The following is a 15,142-nucleotide window of genomic DNA, read 5'->3' as shown; positions in this document are numbered from 1 at the left end:
TTTCTACACACCATAGATTAAGGTGTGGAGCTCTGCTGTTCCTCATAAATTAATGCAAAGTACTATTGTTTTTCTATTCAATTCAAGCTTATTCCTATTCTAAGATATTCATTCGCACCCAAGAACATGATGAATGTGATGATTATGTGATGCTCATCACTATTCTTACCTATGAACGCGTGCCTGACAACCACTTCCGTTCTACATGAAGATGAGATAGAATGAGTATCTCTTAGATATTCTAATACAGGGGACTGAGTCTGAGATATTAGAGTCTTCGTGGTATAAGTTAGAATCCATGGACGGCCATTCCTGAGATCCGGAAAGTCTAAACCTTGTCTGTGGTATTCCGAGTAGGATCTGGGAAGGGATGGCTGTGACGAGCTTCAAACTCGCGAATGCTGGGCGTAGTAACAGACGCAAAAGGATAGTAAATCCTATTCCAGTATGATCGAGAACCGACAGATGATTAGCCATGCAGTGACAGCGCATTGGACCATTTTCACAGAGAGGACGGGATGTAGCCATTGACAACGGTGATGCCCAACATACAGCTTGCCATGGAAGGGAGTAGGAATGATTGGATGAAGACAGTAGGAAAGCAGAGGTTCAGGAGGAATGAAAGCATCTCTATATGCTTATCTGAAATTCTCACCAATGAATTACATAAGTATCTCTATCCTAGTTTATATTTTATTTATATTTTTATTATCAATTCACTATAACCATTTGAATCCGCCTGACTGAGATTTACAAGGTGACCATAGCTTGCTTCAGGCCGACAATCTCCGTGAGATCGACCCTTACTCACGTAAGGTTTAGTACTTGGAGGATCCAATGCACTTGCTGGTTAGTTGTGCAAAGTTGTGACAAAGTGTGATTCACGTTTGAGAGCACCAAGTCTTTGGCGCCATTGTTGATGATCACAATTTCGTGCACCAAGTTTTTGGCGCCGTTGCCGGGGATTGTTTGAGTTTGGACAACTGACGGTTCATCTTGTTGCTCAGATTAGGTAATTTTATTTTAATTTTAAGCTTTTTATTTCTTATTTTCGAAAAATACAAAAAAACATTTTTTTTTCTTCTTTTTCGTTCTTCCCAAAATAATTTTCGAAAAAAATACAAAAAAAATTTAACAAAATCATAAAAACAAACAATTTGATGTTTCTTGTTTGAGTCTTGTGTCAAATTTTGAGTTTGGTGTCAATTGCATGTTTTTAAAATTTGTGCATTTTTTGAAAACTCATGCATTTGTTCTTGATGAATTTCTTTGTTTGATCTTTAAATTTTTCTTGTTTAGTGTCTTTTCTTGTTTCTCATATGCATTTTTGAATTACTAATGTCTCAACATTGAAAATTTCTATGTTTGGTGTCTTGCATGTTTTTCTTTTCTTAAAAATTTTCAAAAATAAGTTCTTGGTGTTCATCTTGACATTCAAAGTGTTCTTGGTATTCATCTTGACATTCATAGTGTTCTTGCATGCGTCATTTGTTTTAATCCAAAATTTTCATGCATTGAGTCTTTTTGATGTTTTTCTCTTTCATCATTAAAAATTCAAAAATAAAAAAAATATCTTTCCCTTTTTCTTCTAATAAAATTCGAAAATTTGAGTTGACTTTTTAAAAAATTTTTAAATTTAGTTGTTTCTTATGAGTCAAATCAAATTTTCAATTTAAAAATTCTATCTTTTTCAAATCTTTTTCAAAAATCAAATCTTTTTCATTTTTCTTTCATATTTTTTAAAATTTTAAATTTTGATTTTCAAAATCTTTTTCTTATTTCCATTTCATATTTTCGAAATTAGTACTAACAATTAATGTGATTGATTCAAAAAATTTTTAAGTTTGTTACTTGCCTAGTAAGAAAGGTTCAATCTTTAAATTCTAAAATCATATCTTTTTGTTTCCTGTTAGTCAAGTAATCAACTTTAATTTTCAAAATCAAATCTTTTTAAATTCTTTTTCAAATCTTTTTCAAAATAAGTTTCAATCACATCTTTTTCAAATTCAATTTCAAAATCTTTTCTAACTTCTCACCTTTTCAAAAATTATTTTTCAAATCTTTTTCAATTAATCTTATATTTTTGTTTGATTCTTATCTTTTTTAAAACTACCTAACTACTTTTCTCTCTCTAATTTTCGAAAATCACCTTCCTTTTTTTTCAAAATTCCTTTTTAATTAACTAATTATTTTAACTTTTAATTTAATTTCATTTTTTTAAAATTTTTGAATTTTAATTTAATTCTAAATTAAAAAAATATTTTTCTTTTCTTTTTAATTATTTTCGAAAATTCCTCTCCCCTGTGTTTGGATTCTTATCTTTTTCTTTTTGCTACTCTTCTCTTCTTATACTTACATAAGGAATCTCTATAATGTGACATAGAGGATTCCATATTTTCTTTTGTGTTCTCTTCTTTTTCACATGAGCAGGAGCAAGGATAAGAACATTCTTGTTGAAGCTGATCCGGAACCTGGAAGGACTCTGAAGAGGAAGCTAAGGGAAGCTAAAGCACAACTCTCTGGAGAAAATCTGACAGAAATTTTTGAAAAAGAAGGAGACATGGCCGAAAGTAATAACAATGCAAGGAAGACGCTTGGTGACTTTACTGCACCAAATTCCAATTTACATGGAAGAAGCATCTCAATCCCTGCCATTGGAGCAAACAATTTTGAGCATAAACCTCAATTAGTTTCTCTGATGCAACAGAACTGCAAGTTTCATGGACTTCCATCAGAAGATCCTTTTCAGTTCTTAATTGAATTCTTACAGATCTGTGATACTGTTAAGACCAATGGGGTTGATCCCGAGGTCTACAGGCTTATGCTTTTCCCATTTGCTGTAAGAGACAGAGCTAGAATATGGTTGGACTCTCAACCTAAAGATAGCCTGAACTCTTGGGATAAGCTGGTCACGACTTTCTTAGCCAAGTTCTTTCCTCTTCAAAAGCTTAGTAAGCTTAGAGTGGATGTTCAAACCTTCAGACAGAAGGATGGTGAATTCTTCTATGAAGCTTGGGAGAGATATAAGCAACTGACCAAAAAGTGTCCTTCTGACATGCTTTCAGAATGGACCATCCTGGATATATTCTATGATGGTCTGTCTGAGTTATCAAAGATGTCATTGGACCATTCTGCAGGTGGATCCATTCACTTAAAGAAAATACCTGCAGAAGCTCAGGAACTCATTGACATGGTTGCAAATAACCAGTTCATGTACACTTCTGAAAGGAATCCTGTGAGTAATGGGACGCCTGAGAAGAAGGGAGTTCTTGAAATTGATACTTTGAATGCCATATTGGCTCAGAACAAAATATTGACTCAACAAGTCAATATGATCTCTCAGAGTCTGAATGGATTGAAGGAATCATTCAACAGTACTATAGAGGCATCTTCTGAAGAAGAAGCATATGATCCTGAGAACCCTGCAATAGCAGAGGTGAATTACATGGGTGAACCATATGGAAACACCTATAATTCCTCATGGAGAAATCATCCAAATTTCTCATTGAAGGATCAACAAAAGCCTCAACAAGGCTTTAATAATGGTGGAAGAAACAGGTTTAGCAATAGCAAGCCTTTTCCATCATCCACTCAGCAGCAGACAGAGAATTCTGAGCAGAATCCATCTAGCTTAGCAAATATAGTCTCTGATCTATCTAAGGCCACTCTAAGTTTCATGAATGAAACAAGGTCCTCTATTATAAATTTGGAGGCACAAGTTGGCTAGCTGAGTAAAAGGGTCACTGAAACTCCTCCTAGTACTCTCCCAAGCAATACAAAAGAAAATCCAAAGAGAGAGTGCAAAGCCATTGATTTGACCATCATAGCCGAACCTACAAGGGAGGAGGAGGACGTGAATCCTAGTGAGAAAGACCTCCTGGGATGTTCAGTTACCAATAAGGAGTTTCCCTTTGAGGAACCAAAGGAATCTAAGGCTCATCTAGAGACCATAGAGATTCCATTGAACATCCTTCTGCCCTTCATGAGCTCTGATGAGTATTCTTCTTCTGAAGAGAATGAAGACGTCACTGAAGAGCAAGTTGCTAATACCATGGTGCAATCATGAAGCTGAATGCCAAATTATTTAGTAATGAGACTTGGGAAGATGAACCTCCCTTGCTCACCAATGAACTGAATGCATTGGATAGGCAGAAATTACCTCAAAAGAAACAGGATCCTGGTAAATTCCTAATTCCCTGTAACATAGGCTCCATGACCTTTGAGAAGGCTCTGTGTGACCTGGGATCAGGAATAAACTTAATGCCACTCTCTGTAATGGAGAAAATTGGGATCTTTGAGGTGCAAGCTGCCAGAATCTCATTAGAGATGGCAGACAACTCACAAAAACAGGCTTATGGACTAGTAGAGGACGTGTTAGTAAAGATTGAAGGCCTTTACATCCCTACTGATTTCATAATCCTAAACACTGGGAAGGATGAGGATGAATCCATCATCCTTGGAAGACCCTTCCTAGCCACAGCAAGAGCTGTGATTGATGTGGACAGGGGAGAGTTGGTCCTTCAACTGAATGAGGACTACCTTGTATTTAAGACTCAAGGATCTCCTTCTGTAACCATGGAGAGGAAGCATGAAAAGCTTCTCTCACTGCAGAGTCAACCAAAGCCCCCACATTCAAACTTTAAGTTTGGTGTTGGGAGGCCACAACCAAACTCTAAGTTTGGAGTTGAACCCCCACATTCAAACTCTAAGTTTAGTGTTGGGAGGTCCTAACAATGCTCTGAACATCTGTGAGGCTCCATGAGAGCTCACTGTCAAGCTACTGACATTAAAGAAGCGCTTTTTGGGAGGCAACCCAATGTTATTTAATTATATCTATTTTATATTTTTTTATTATTTCGTGTTTTATTAGGTTGATGATCATGTGGAGTCACAAAAACTACTGAAAAATAAAAAACAGAATGAAAAATAGCATTAAAAACAGCACACCCTGGAGGAGGAGCATTCTGGCGTTTAAACGCCAGAAACAAGCATCTGTCTGGCGTTTAACGCCAGAAACAACCATCTACCTGGCGTTAAATGCCAGAAACAGGCTACATTTGGGCGTTTAACGCCAGAAACAAGCATCAGTCTGGCGTTAAACGCCAGGATTGCACAGCAAGGGCGTTTTACATGCCTAATTGGAGCAGGGATGTTGAGTCCTTGGCCCCACTGGATCTGTGGACCCCACAGGATCCCCACCACTTCTTCTCTCCTCTTCACACCTTTTCATAACTCTCTTCCCCAAAATAACCTCCACCAATCACCTCCATTACTCCTCCAAAATCATCATACAACCCCACCTATACCCACCCACTCAAATTTAAACCATCACTCTTTCCTTTTCACACATCATAACCACCTAAACCCCCCTGGCCGAACCATTCACACACCTGCATCTTCTCCATCTCTTGTTCTTCTCACCCTTTCTTTCTTCTTTTGCTCGAGGACGAGCAAACCTTTTAAGTTTGGTGTGGTAAAAGTATTGCTTTTTGTTTTTCCATAACCATTTATGGCACCTAAGGCTAGAGAAACCTCAAGAAAGAGGAAAGGGAAGGCAATTGCTTCCACCTCTGAGTCATGGGAGATGGAGAGATTCATCTCAAGGGTCCATAGCTCAGTAGTAGAGCATTTGACTGCACATCAAGAGAGCCCAATCATGGACCTCAACAAGAGCATGAGGAAATTCCTCACCATGAAATTCCTGAGATGCCTCAGGGGATGCACTTCCCTCCACAAAACTATTGGGAGCAAATCAATACCTCCCTAGGAGAATTAAGTTCCAACATGGGACAACTAAGGATGGAGCACCAAGAGCACTCCATCATCCTCCATGAGATTAGAGAAGATCAAAGAGCTATGAGGGAGGAGCAACAAAGACAAGGAAGAGACATAGAGGAGCTCAAGAGCACCATTGGTTCTTCAAGAAAAGGAAGACGCCACCCTTACTAAGGTGGACCCGTTCCTTAATCTCCTTGTTCTTATTTTCCTATTTTTTGTTTATTATGTTTTATTTATATTTGTGTCTTTATTACATGATCATTAGTGTTTAAGTGTCTATCTCTTAAAGCTATGAATGTCCTATGACTCCATCACCTCTCTTAAATGAAAACTGTTCTAAAAACAAAAGAACAAGAAGTACATGGTTTCGAATTCATCCTTGAAACTAGTTTAATTATTTTGATGTGGTGACAATACTTTTTGTTTTCTGAATGAATGCTTGAACAGTGCATATGTCTTTTGAATTTGTTGTTTATGAATGTTAAATATGTTGGCTCTTGAAAGAATGATGAAAAAGGAGAAATGTTATTTGATGATCTGAAAAATCATAAACTTTATTCTTGAAGCAAGAAAAAGCAGTGAAGAACAAAGCTTGTAGAAAAGAAAAATGGCGAAAAAAAAAGAAAAAGCAAGAAGAAAAAGCCAAAAGCTCTTTAAACTAAAAGGCAAGAGCAAAAAGCCAATAGCCCTTAAAACCAAAAGGCAAGGGTAATAAAAAGGGATCCAAGGCTTTGAGCATCAGTGGATAGGAGGGCCTAAAGGAATAAAATCCTAGCCTAAGCGGCTAAACCAAGCTGTCCCTAACCATGTGCTTGTGGCGTGAAGGTGTCAAGTGAAAACTTGAGACTGAGCGGTTAAAGTCAAGGTCCAAATCAAAAACAGAGTGTGCTTAAGAACACTGGACACCTCTAATTGGGGACAGCAAAGCTAAGTCACAATCTAAAAAGGTTCACCCAGTTATGTGTCTGTGGTATTTATGTATCAGGTGGTAATACTGGAAAACAAAGTACTTAGGGCCATGGCCAAGACTCATTAAGTAACTGTGTTCAAGAATCAACATACTGAACTAGGAGAATCAATAACACTATCTGAATTCTAAGTTCCTATAGATGCCAATCATTCTGAACTTCAATAGATAAAGTGAGATGCCAAAACTATTCAAGAGGCAAAAATTTACTAGTCCCGCTCATCTGATTGGAGCTAAGTTTCATTGATATTTTAGAATTTATAGTATATTCTCTTTTTTTTATCCTATTTGATTTTCAGTTGCTTGGGGACAAGCAACAATTTAAGTTTGGTGTTGTGATGAGCGGATAATTTATACGCTTTTTGGCATTGTTTTTACATAGTTTTTAGTATAATTTAGTTAGTTTTTAGTATATTTTTATAAGTTTTTAAATAAAAATCACATTTCTGGACTTTACTATGATTTTGTGTGTTTTTCTGTGATTTCAGGTATTTTCTGGCTGAAATTGAGGGAGTTGAGCAAAAATCAGATTCAGAGGTTGAGGAAGGATTGCAGATGCTGTTGGATTCTGACCTCCCTGCACTCAAAGTGAATTTTCTGGAGCTACAGAACTCGAAATGGAGCGCTCTCAATTGCGTTGGAAAGTAGACATCCAGGGATTTCCAGAAATATATAATAGTCTATACTTTGCCCGAGTTTAGATGACGCAAACTGGCGTTCAACTCCAGTTCCATGTTGAATTCTGGAGTTAAACGCCAGAAACAGGTTGCAAAGTGGAGTTAAACGCCAGAAACAGGTTACAAACTGGCGCTCAACTCCAGGAGAAGCCTCTACACGTGTAAAGCTCAATGCTCAGCCCAAGCACACACCAAGTGGGCCCCAGAAGTGGATTTCTGCATCATTTACTCATTTCTGTAAACCCTAGTAACTAGTTTAGTATAAATAGAACTTTTTACTATTGTATTTAGGAATCTTTGGATTATCTTTTGATCCTTTGATCATGTTCAGGGGGCTGGCCATTTGGCCATGCCTGGACCTTGTTCTTATGTATTTTCAATGGTAGAGTTTCTACACACCATAGATTAAGGTGTGGAGCTCTGCTGTTCCTCATGAATTAATGCAAAGTACTATTATTTTTCTATTCAATTCAAGCTTATTCCTATTCTAAGATATTCATTCGCACCCAAGAACATGATGAATGTGATGATTATGTGACGCTCATCACAATTCTTACCTATGAACGCGTGCCTGATAACCACTTCCGTTCTACATGAAGATGAGATAGAATGAGTATCTCTTAGATATTCTAATACAGGGGACTGAGTCTGAGATATTAGAGTCTTCGTGGTATAAGTTAGAATCCATGGACGGCCATTCCTGAGATTTGGAAAGTCTAAACCTTGTCTGTGGTATTCCGAGTAGGATCTGGGAAGGGATGGCTGTGACGAGCTTCAAACTTGCGAGTGCTGGGCGTAGTGACAGACGCAAAAGGATAGTAAATCCTATTCCAGTATGATCGAGAACCGACAGATGATTAGCCATGCAGGGACAGCGCATTGGACCATTTTCACAGAGAGGACGGGATGTAGCCATTGACAACGGTGATGCCCAACATACAGCTTGCCATGGAAGGGAGTAGGAATGATTGGATGAAGACAGCAGGAAAGCAGAGGTTCAGGAGGAACGAAAGCATCTCTATACGCTTATCTGAAATTCTCACCAATGAATTACATAAGTATCTCTATCCTAGTTTATATTTTACTTATATTTTTATTATCAATTCACCATAACCATTTGAATCCGCCTGACTGAGATTTACAAGGTGATCATAGCTTGCTTCAGGCCGACAATCTCCGTGGGATCGACCCTTACTCACGTAAGGTTTATTACTTGGACGACCCAGTGCACTTGCTGGTTAGTTGTGCGAAGTTGTGACAAAGTGTGATTCACGTTTGGGAGCACTAAGTCTTTGGCGCCATTGTTGATGATCGCAATTTTGTGCACCATGCTGTCACCGCATGGCTAATCATCTGTCGGTTCTCGATCATGTTGGAATAGGATCCATTGATCCTTTTGCGTCTGTCACTACGCCCAAGACTCGCGAGTTTGACGCTCGTCACAGTCATCCCTTCCCAAATCCTACTCAGAATAGCACAGACAAGGTTTAGACTTTCTGGATCTCAGGAATGACCGCCAATAATTCTAGCCTATACCACGAAGGTTCCAATCTTATATTAGAAACCCAAGAGATACACATTCAAGCTTGTTTGCATGTAGAACGGAAGTGGTTGTCAGGCACACGTTCATAGGTGAGAATGGTGATGAGTTTCACATAATCATCACATTCATCATGTTCTTGAGTGCGAATGAATATCTTGGAGAAGAAATAGGCTTGAGTTGAATAGAAAAACATAGTACTTTGCATTAATTCATGAGGAACAGCAGAGCTTCACACCTTAATCTATGGTGTGTAGAAACTCCACCGTTGAAAATACATAAGAACAAAAGGTCTAGGCATGGATGAATGGACAGCCCCCAAATAGGTCTAAGATAGCATAAGACTAATCAAAGATTCCAAGAAGAAAATACAATAGCAAAAGGTCCTATTTATAGAGAACTAGTAACCTAGGGTTTACAGAAATGAGTAAATGATGCAGAAATTCACTTCCGGGCCCACTTGGTGTGTGCTTGGGCTGAGCATTGAAGATTTCACATGTAGAGACATTTCTTGGAGTTAAACGCCAGCTTTGGTGCCAGTTTGGGCGTTTAACTCCAGCTTTTATGCCAATTCTGGAGTTTTGACGCCAGAATTTTTATGCTGACGTGGAACGCCGATTTGGGCCATCAAATCTCGGGAAAAGTATGAACTATTATATATTGCTGGAAAGCCCAGGATGTCTACTTTTCAACGCAATTGAGAGCGCACCAATTGGGCTTTTGTAGATCCAGAAAATCCACTTCGAGTTTAGGGAGGTCAGAATACAACAGCATCTGTAGTCCTTTTTCAGCCTCTGAATCAGATTTTTGCTCAGGTCCCTCAATTTCAGCCAGAAAATTCCTGAAATCATAGAAAAACACACAAACTCATAGTAAAGCCCATAAATATGAATTTTGAATAAAAAATAATAAAAATATAATAAAAAGTGACTAAAATATATTAAAAACTACCTAAAAACAATGCCAAAAAGCGTATAAATTATCCGCTCATCACAACACCAAACTTAAATTGTTGCTTGTCCCCAAGCAACTAAAAATAAAATAGGATAAAAAGAAGAGAATATACTAAAAATTTCAAAATATCAATGAAATTTAGCTCCAATTAGATGAGCGGGACTAGTAGCTTTTTGCCTTTGAACAGTTTTGGCATCTCACTTTATCCTTTGAAGTTTAGAATGATTGGCATCTATAGGAACTCAGAATTTAGATAGTTTTATTGATTCTTCTAGTTTAGTATGTTGATTCTTGAACACAGTTACTTTATGAGTCTTGGCCGTGACCCTAAGCATTTTGTTTTCCAGTATTACCGCCGGATACATAAATGCCACAGACACATAACTGGGTGAACCTTTTCAAACTGTGACTCAGCTTTGCTAGAGTCCCCAATTAGAGGTGTCCAGAGCTCTTAAGCACACTCTTTTTGCTTTGGACCACGACTTTAATTGCTCGGTCTCAAGCTTTTCACTTGACACCTTCACGCCACAAGCACATGGTTAGGGACAGCTTGGTTTAACCGCTTAGGCCAGGATTTTATTCCTGTGGGCCCTCCTATCCACTGATGCTCAAATCCTTGGATCCTTTTTATTTTACCCTTGCCTTTTGGTTTAAAGGGCTATTGGCTTTTTCTGCTTGCTTTTTCTTTCTCTTTTTTTTCTCTTTTTTTCGCATATATTTTTTTCTGCATGCTTTTCACTGCTTTTTCTTGCTTCAAGAATCAATTTTTATGTTTTTTCAGATTATCAATAATATTTTCCTTTTTCATCATTCTTTCAAGAGCCAACAATTTTAACATTCATGAACAACAAATTCAAAAATATGCACTGTTCAAGCATTCATTCAGAAAACAAAAGGTGTTGCCACCACATCAAAATAATTAAACTAGTTTTAAGGATGAATTCGAAATCATGTACTTCTTGTTCTTTTGTTTTTAGATTAATTTTCTTTTTAAGAAAGGTGATGGATTCATAGGACATTCATAACTTTAAGGCATAGACACTTAGACACTAGTGATCATGTAATAAAGACACAAACATAAATAAAACATAAAGCATAATTTTTGAAAAACAGAAAAATAAGAACAAGAAAATTAAAGAACGGGTCCACCTTAGTGATGGCAGCTTGTTCTTCCTCTTGATGATCTTATGGAGTGCTTGAGCTCCTCAATGTCTCTTCCTTGCCTTTGTTGCTCTTCCCTCATGACTCTTTGGTCTTCTCTAATTTCATGGAGGAGGATAGAATGCTCTTGGTGCTCCACCCTTAGTTGTCCCATATTGGAACTTAATTCTCCTAGGGAGGTATTGATTTGCTCCCAATAGTTTTGTGGAGGAAAGTGCATCCCTTGAGACATCTCAGGGATTTCATGATGAGGAATTTCCTCATGCTCTTGGTGAGGTTCATGAGTGGGCTCTCTTGTTTGCTCCAACCTTTTCTCAGTGATGGGCTTGTCCTCATCAATGAGGATGTCTTCCTCTATGTCAATTCTAGCTGAATTGTAGAGGTGACAAATGAGATCAGGGAAGGCTAACCTTGCCAAAGTAGAGGACTTGTCTGCCACCTTGTAGAGTTCCAGGGATATAACCTCATGAACTTCTGCTTCCTCTCCAATCATGATGCTATGCATCATGATAGCCCGGTCTATAGTAACTTTAGACCGGTTGCTAGTGGGTATGATTGAGCGTTGGATGAACTCTAACCATCCTCTAGCCACGGGCTTGAGGTCATGCCTTTTTAGTTGAACCGGCTTCCCTCTTGAATCTTTCTTCCATTGAGCGCCCTCTTAACAAATGTCTATGAGGACTTGGTCCAACCTTTGATCAAAGTTGACCCTTCTAGTGTAGGGGCGTGTATCTCCTTGCATTATGGGCAAGTTGAATGCCAACCTTACATTTTCCGGACTGAAATCTAAGCATTTCCCCCGGACCATTGTAAGCCAATTCTTTGGGTCCGGGTTTACACTTTGATCATGGTTCTTGGTTATCCATGCATTGGCATAGAACTCTTGAACGATTAAGATCCCGACTTGTTGAATGGGATTGTGAGAATTTCCCAACCTCTTCTTCGAATCTCATGTTGAATCTCCGGATATTCACCCTTTTTGAGCTTGAAAGGGACCTCGGGGATCACCTTCTTCTTGGCCACAACTTCATAGAAGTGGTCTTGATGCACCCTTGAGATGAATCTCTCCATCTTCCATGACTCGGAGGTGGAAGCTTTTGCCTTCCCTTTCCTCTTTCTAGAGGTTTCTCCGGCCTTTGGTGCCATAAATGGTTATGGAAAAACAAAAAGCAATGCTTTTACCACACCAAACTTAGAATGTTTGCTCGTCCTCGAGCAAAAGAAGAAAGAAAAGAGTAGAAAAAGAAAATGGAGGAGATGGAGGGGGTTTAGTGGTTTGGCCAAGGGGGAGAAGTAGTGTGTATGATGTGTGAAAATGAAGGAGTAAAGACTGGTTTATATAGGAGTGGAGAGAGGGGTGGGGTTCGGCCATGTATAGGTGGGTTTGGGAGGGAAAGTGGTTTGAATTTGAATGGTAAGGTAGGTGGGGTTTTATGATGGATGGATGTGGATTGGTGAAGAGATTATGGAGAAGAGGGTAGGATTTGATAGGTGAGGGATTTTTTGGGGAAGAGGTATTGAGGTGTGAAGAAGGGAGAGAGAGAGATGTGGTAGGTGAGGATCCTGTGGGGTCCACAGATCCTGAGGTGTCAAGGATTTCTCATCCCTGCACTATGTGGCGTGTAAACGCCCCCTTGATTGCCAATCCTGGCGTTAAACGCCAGGCTGCTTCCCATTTCTGGCATTTAACGCCAGCTTTTCTCCCGTTCTGGCGTTAAACGCCCAGAATGGTGCCAGACTGGGCGTTTAACACCCATTCTGCTACCCTTACTGGCATTTAAACGCCAGTAAGCTTCTCCTCCAGGGTGTGCTATTTTTAATACTGTTTTTCATTCTATTTTTGTTTTTTCAGTTTTTTTTGTGGCTTCACATGATCATTAACCTACAGAAAACATAAAATAACAATGGAAAATAAATAGATATGATTAAATAAAATTGGGTTGCCTCCCAACAAGCGCTTCTTTAATGTCAATAGCTTGACAATGGGCTCTCATGTAGCCTCACAGATACTCAGAGCATGATGATGGCCTCCCAACACCAAACTTAGAGTTTAAATGTGGGGGATCTATTTGACTCTGCATTGAGAGAAGCATTTCATGCTTACTCTCCATGACTACAGAGGGAGATCCTTGAGATTTAAACACAAGGGAGTCTTCATTCACTTGAAAGACCAATTCTCCTTTATCAACATCAATCACAGCTTTTGCTGTGGCTAGGAAGGGTATGCCAAGGATGATGGATTCATCCATACACTTCCCAGTGTCTAGGATTATGAAATCAGCAGGGATGTAGTGGCCTTCAACCTTTACCAATACATCCCCTACAAGTCCATAAGCCTGTTTCCTTGAATTGTCTGCCATCTCTAGTGAGATTCTTGCAGCTTGCACCTCAAGGATCCCTAGCTTCTCCATCACAGAGAGTGGCATGAGGTTTATACTTGACCCCAGGTCACACAGAGCCTTCTCAAAGGTCATGGTGCCTATGGTACAAGGTATTGAGAACTTTCCAGGATCATGTCTCTTCTGAGATAATCTCTGCCTAGTCAAGTCATCCAGTTCTTTGGTGAGCAAGGAGGGTTCATCCTCCCAAGTCTCATCACCAAATAGCTTGGCATTAAGCTTCATGATTGCTCCAAGGTACTTGGCAACTTGCTCTTCAGTAACATCTTCATCCTCTTCAAAGGAGGAATACTCATCAGAGCTCATGAACGGCAGAAGTAAATTCAATAGAATCTATATGGTCTTTGTATGAGCCTCATATTCCCATGGTTCCTCATTAGGGGACTCCTTGGAGGCCAGTAGACATCCATTGAGGTCTTCCTCAGTGGAAATCACTGCCTCTTCCTCCTCTCCATGTTTGGCCGTATGGGTTATGTTGATGGCCTTGCACTCTCTTTTTGGGTTCTCTTCTGTATTGCTTGGGAGAGTACTAGGAGGGAGTTCAATAATTTTCTTACTCAGCTGACCCATTTGTGCCTCCAAATTTCTAATGGATGATCTTGTTTCAGTCATGAAACTTTGAGTGGTTTTAATTAGATCAGAGAATATGGTTGCTAAATCATAGTGGCTTTGCTTAGAATTCTCTGTCTGTTGCTGAGAAGATGATGGAAAAGGCTTGCTATTGCTGAACCTATTTCTTCCACCATTATTACTGTTGAAGCCTTGTTAAGGCTTCTGTTGATCCTTCCATGAGAGATTTGGATGATTTCTCCATGAAGGATTATAGGTGTTTCCATAGGATTCTCCCATGTAATTCACCTCTTCCATTGCTGGGTTCTCAGGATCATAAGCTTCTTCTTCAGATGAAGCTTCTTTGATACTGCCTGTTGCTGCTTGCATTCCAGACAAACTCTGAGAAATCATATTGACTTGTTGAGTCAATATTTTATTCTAAGCCAATATTTTGTTCTCAATTCCTTTCTTCTGATTTGTCCCATTATTCATAGGATTCCTTTCAGAAGTGTACATGAATTGGTTATTTGCAACCATCTCAATGAGTTCCTGAGCTTCTACAGGTGTCTTCTTCAGATGAAGAGATCCTCCAGCAGAGCTGTCCAATGACATCTTGGACAGTTCAGACAGACCATCATAGAAGATACCTATGATGCTCCATTCAGAAAGCATGTCAGAAGGACACCTTCTGATCAATTGCTTGTATCTTTCCCAAGCTTCATAGAGGGATTCACCTTTCTTCTGTCTGAAGGTCTAGAATTCAACTCTAAGCTTACTCAATTTTTGAGGTGGAAAAAATTTGGCCAGAAAGGCATTGACCAGCTTTTCCCAAGAGTTCAGGCTTTCCTTAGGTTGTGAATCCAACCATACTCTAGCTCTGTCTCTTACAGCAAAGGGAAAAAGCATAAGCCTGTAGACCTCGGGATCAACCCCATTGGTCTTGACAGTGTCACAGATTTGCAAGAATTCAGCCAAAAATTAATGAGGATCTTCCAATGGAAGTCCATGAAACTTGCAATTCTGTTGCATCAGAGAAACTAATTGAGGCTTGAGCTCAAAGTTGTTTGCTCCAATGGTAGGAATTGAGATGCTTCTCCCATAGAAGTCGGGAGTA

At 39.0% G+C, this 15,142-nt stretch overlaps 2 non-coding genes across 2 annotated transcripts; one reads left to right on the top strand and one right to left on the bottom strand.

Annotated features, from left to right (window-relative positions):
* Positions 1–2,953: 2,953 nt before the first annotated feature.
* On the bottom strand, positions 2,954–3,061 carry LOC148573870 (small nucleolar RNA R71). The gene has a single exon (XR_015906728.1). It is a non-coding gene; the product is annotated as a small nucleolar RNA R71 (small nucleolar RNA).
* Positions 3,062–14,694: 11,633 nt separating this feature from the next.
* Positions 14,695–14,802, top strand: LOC148573869 (small nucleolar RNA R71). Its single transcript, XR_015906762.1, has one exon. It is a non-coding gene; the product is annotated as a small nucleolar RNA R71 (small nucleolar RNA).
* The last annotated feature ends 340 nt before the right edge of the window (positions 14,803–15,142 follow it).

This window comes from Arachis ipaensis, chromosome B2 (genome assembly GCF_059453495.1).
Source record: "Arachis ipaensis isolate K30076 ecotype BB chromosome B2, ASM5945349v1, whole genome shotgun sequence".
NCBI classification, from domain to species: domain Eukaryota; kingdom Viridiplantae; phylum Streptophyta; class Magnoliopsida; order Fabales; family Fabaceae; genus Arachis; species Arachis ipaensis.
The sequence above is the reverse complement of the archived record's forward strand: the minus strand, read 5'-3'. Positions and strand labels throughout refer to the sequence as shown.